This window comes from Convolutriloba macropyga, unplaced genomic scaffold (assembly GCF_964194025.1).
Source record: "Convolutriloba macropyga unplaced genomic scaffold, txConMacr16.3 SCAFFOLD_1171, whole genome shotgun sequence".
Lineage (NCBI taxonomy): Eukaryota > Metazoa > Xenacoelomorpha > Acoela > Convolutidae > Convolutriloba > Convolutriloba macropyga.
The window spans coordinates 30,001-34,751 of NW_027451745.1; positions in this window are offsets into that span (position 1 = coordinate 30,001).

Sequence of the window (4,751 nt, forward strand, 5' to 3'; positions counted from 1 at the left end):
GCTTGAGTTAGCTTTAGCTAGCTTGAGTTAGCTTGAGTTAGCTTGAGTTAGCTTGAGTTAGCTTTAGCTAGCTTGAGTTAGCTTGAACTAGCTTGAGTTAGCTTGAGCTAGCTTGAGTTAGCTTGAGTTAGCTTGAGTTAGCTTTAGCTAGCTTGAGTTAGCTTGAACTAGCTTTAGTTAGCTTGAGTTAGCTTGAGTTAGCTTGAGTTAGCTTGAGTTAGCTTGTCTTAGCTTTAGCTAGCTTGAGTTAGCTTGAACTAGCTTTAGCTACCTTGAGTTAGCTTGAGTTAGCTCGGGTTAGCTTGAGTTAGCTTGAGTTAGCTTGAGTTAGCTTTAGCTAGCTTGAGTTAGCTTGAGTTAGCTTGAGTTAGCTTGAACTAGCTTGAGTTAGCTTGAGTTAGCTTGAGTTAGCTTGAGTTAGCTTGAGTTAGCTTGAGTTAGCTTGTCTTAGCTTTAGCTAGCTTGAGTTAGCTTGAACTAGCTTTAGCTACCTTGAGTTAGCTTGAGTTAGCTCGGGTTAGCTTGAGTTAGCTTGAGATAGCTTGAGTTAGCTTTAGCTAGCTTGAGTTAGCTTGAGTTAGCTTGAGTTAGCTTGAGTTAGCTTGAATTAGCTTGAGTTATCTTGAGTTAGCTTTAGCTAGCTTGGGTTACCTTGAGCTAGCTTGAGTTAGCTCGGGTTAGCTTGAGTTAGCTTGAGTTAGCTTTAGCTAGCTTGAGTTAGCTTGAGTTAGCTTGAGTTAGCTTGAGTTAGCTTTAGCTAGCTTGAGTTAGCTTGAACTAGCTTGAGTTAGCTTGAGCTAGCTTGAGTTAGCTTGAGTTAGCTTGAGTTAGCTTTAGCTAGCTTGAGTTAGCTTGAACTAGCTTGAGTTAGCTTGAGTTAGCTTGAGTTAGCTTGTCTTAGCTTTAGCTAGCTTGAGCTAGCTTGAACTAGCTTTAGCTACCTTGAGTTAGCTTGAGTTAGCTCGGGTTAGCTTGAGTTAGCTTGAGTTAGCTTGAGTTAGCTTTAGCTAGCTTGAGTTAGCTTGAGTTAGCTTGAGTTAGCTTGAACTAGCTTGAGTTAGCTTGAGTTAGCTTGAGTTAGCTTGAGTTAGCTTGAGTTAGCTTGTCTTAGCTTTAGCTAGCTTGAGTTAGCTTGAACTAGCTTTAGCTACCTTGAGTTAGCTTGAGTTAGCTCGGGTTAGCTTGAGTTAGCTTGAGTTAGCTTGAGTTAGCTTTAGCTAGCTTGAGTTAGCTTGAGTTAGCTTGAGTTAGCTTGAGTTAGCTTGAATTAGCTTGAGTTAGCTTGAGTTAGCTTTAGCTAGCTTGGGTTAGCTTGAGCTAGCTTGAGTTAGCTCGGGTTAGCTTGAGTTAGCTTGAGTTAGCTTTAGCTAGCTTGAGTTAGCTTGAGTTAGCTTGAGTTAGCTTGAGTTAGCTTTAGCTAGCTTGAGTTAGCTTGAACTAGCTTGAGTTAGCTTGAGCTAGCTTGAGTTAGCTTGAGTTAGCTTGAGTTAGCTTTAGCTAGCTTGAGTTAGCTTGAACTAGCTTGAGTTAGCTTGAGTTAGCTTGAGTTAGCTTGTCTTAGCTTTAGCTAGCTTGAGCTAGCTTGAACTAGCTTTAGCTACCTTGAGTTAGCTTGAGTTAGCTCGGGTTAGCTTGAGTTAGCTTGAGTTAGCTTGAGTTAGCTTTAGCTAGCTTGAGTTAGCTTGAGTTAGCTTGAGTTAGCTTGAACTAGCTTGAGTTAGCTTGAGTTAGCTTGAGTTAGCTTGAGTTAGCTTGAGTTAGCTTGTCTTAGCTTTAGCTAGCTTGAGTTAGCTTGAACTAGCTTTAGCTACCTTGAGTTAGCTTGAGTTAGCTCGGGTTAGCTTGAGTTAGCTTGAGTTAGCTTGAGTTAGCTTTAGCTAGCTTGAGTTAGCTTGAGTTAGCTTGAGTTAGCTTGAGTTAGCTTGAATTAGCTTGAGTTAGCTTGAGTTAGCTTTAGCTAGCTTGGGTTAGCTTGAGCTAGCTTGAGTTAGCTCGGGTTAGCTTGAGTTAGCTTGAGTTAGCTTTAGCTAGCTTGAGTTAGCTTGAGTTAGCTTGAGTTAGCTTGAGTTAGCTTTAGCTAGCTTGAGTTAGCTTGAACTAGCTTGAGTTAGCTTGAGCTAGCTTGAGTTAGCTTGAGTTAGCTTGAGTTAGCTTTAGCTAGCTTGAGTTAGCTTGAACTAGCTTGAGTTAGCTTGAGTTAGCTTGAGTTAGCTTGTCTTAGCTTTAGCTAGCTTGAGCTAGCTTGAACTAGCTTTAGCTACCTTGAGTTAGCTTGAGTTAGCTCGGGTTAGCTTGAGTTAGCTTGAGTTAGCTTGAGTTAGCTTTAGCTAGCTTGAGTTAGCTTGAGTTAGCTTGAGTTAGCTTGAACTAGCTTGAGTTAGCTTGAGTTAGCTTGAGTTAGCTTGAGTTAGCTTGAGTTAGCTTGTCTTAGCTTTAGCTAGCTTGAGTTAGCTTGAACTAGCTTTAGCTACCTTGAGTTAGCTTGAGTTAGCTCGGGTTAGCTTGAGTTAGCTTGAGTTAGCTTGAGTTAGCTTTAGCTAGCTTGAGTTAGCTTGAGTTAGCTTGAGTTAGCTTGAGTTAGCTTGAATTAGCTTGAGTTAGCTTGAGTTAGCTTTAGCTAGCTTGGGTTAGCTTGAGCTAGCTTGAGTTAGCTCGGGTTAGCTTGAGTTAGCTTGAGTTAGCTTTAGCTAGCTTGAGTTAGCTTGAGTTAGCTTGAGTTAGCTTGAGTTAGCTTTAGCTAGCTTGAGTTAGCTTGAACTAGCTTGAGTTAGCTTGAGCTAGCTTGAGTTAGCTTGAGTTAGCTTGAGTTAGCTTTAGCTAGCTTGAGTTAGCTTGAACTAGCTTGAGTTAGCTTGAGCTAGCTTGAGTTAGCTTGAGTTAGCTTGAGTTAGCTTTAGCTAGCTTGAGTTAGCTTGAACTAGCTTGAGTTAGCTTGAGTTAGCTTGAGTTAGCTTGAGTTAGCTTGTCTTAGCTTTAGCTAGCTTGAGCTAGCTTGAACTAGCTTTAGCTACCTTGAGTTAGCTTGAGTTAGCTCGGGTTAGCTTGAGTTAGCTTGAGTTAGCTTGAGTTAGCTTGAGCTAGCTTGAGTTAGCTTGAGTTAGCTTGAGTTAGCTTTAGCTAGCTTGAGTTAGCTTGAACTAGCTTGAGTTAGCTTGAGCTAGCTTGAGTTAGCTTGAGTTAGCTTGAGTTAGCTTTAGCTAGCTTGAGTTAGCTTGAACTAGCTTGAGTTAGCTTGAGTTAGCTTGAGTTAGCTTGAGTTAGCTTGAATTAGCTTGAGTTAGCTTGAGTTAGCTTTAGCTAGCTTGGGTTAGCTTGAGCTAGCTTGAGTTAGCTCGGGTTAGCTTGAGTTAGCTTGAGTTAGCTTTAGCTAGCTTGAGTTAGCTTGAGTTAGCTTGAGTTAGCTTGAGTTAGCTTTAGCTAGCTTGAGTTAGCTTGAGCTAGCTGAGTTAGCTTGAGTTAGCTAGCTTGAGCTTGAGCTAGCTAGCTAGCTTGAGCTTGAGCTAGCTAGCTCGCTTGAGCTTGAGCTTGAGCTAGCTAGCTTGAGCTTGAGCTAGCTAGCTAGCTTGAGCTTGAGCTTGAGCTAGCTGGCTTGAGCTTGAGCTAGCTAGCTTGAGCTTGAGCTAGCTAGCTAGCTAGCTTGAGCTTGAGCTTGAGCTAGCTAGCTAGCTTGAGCTAGCTATCTAGCTTGAGCTTGAGCTAGCTAGCTAGCTTGAGCTTGAGCTTGAGCTTGAGCTAGCTGGCTTGAGCTTGAGCTAGCTAGCTTGAGCTTGAGCTAGCTAGCTAGCTTGAGCTTGAGCTTGAGCTAGCTGGCTTGAGCTTGAGCTAGCTAGCTTGAGCTTGAGCTAGCTAGCTAGCTTGAGCTTGAGCTTGAGCTAGCTAGCTAGCTAGCTTGAGCTTGAGCTTGAGCTTGAGCTAGCTAGCTTGAGCTTGAGCTAGCTAGCTAGCTTGAGCTTGAGCTTGAGCTAGCTAGCTTGAGCTTGAGCTTGAGCTAGCTAGCTTGAGCTTGAGCTTGAGCTAGCTAGCTTGAGCTTGAGCTTGAGCTAGCTAGCTTGAGCTTGAGCTTGAGCTAGCTAGCTAGCTAGCTTGAGCTTGAGCTAGCTAGCTTGAGCTTGAGCTAGCTAGCTAGCTTGAGATTGAGCTTGAGCTAGCTGGCTTGAGCTTGAGCTAGCTAGCTTGAGCTTGAGCTAGCTAGCTTGAGCTTGAGCTAGCTAGCTAGCTTGAACTTGAGCTAGCTAGCTAGCTTGAGCTTGAGCTTGAGCTAGCTAGCTAGCTTGAGCTTGAGCTTGAGCTAGCTGGCTTGAGCTTGAGCTAGCTAGCTTGAGCTTGAGCTAGCTAGCTTGAGCTTGAGCTAGCTAGCTAGCTTGAACTTGAGCTAGCTAGCTAGCTTGAGCTTGAGCTAGCTAGCTAGCTTGAGCTTGAGCTAGCTAGCTAGCTTGAGCTTGAGCTTGAGCTAGCTAGCTTGAGCTTGAGCTTGAGCTAGCTAGCTAGCTTGAGCTTGAGCTAGCTAGCTTGAGCTTGAGCTAGCTAGCTTGAGCTTGAGCTAGCTAGCTAGCTTGAGCTTGAGCTAGCTAGCTAGCTTGAACTTGAGGATGCATGCAAACCAAGGAGGAAGGAGTGATGCCCCTCCTTATAATAAGCAGAACCAAATAAAGAACAGACAGCATCATCTGTACAGTGACCAAGAAGAGGTGAAACTTCTGTATGTGAAAAGGCAATTTGAGCGAGATTTATTAGCAGACTAGTATTATGTT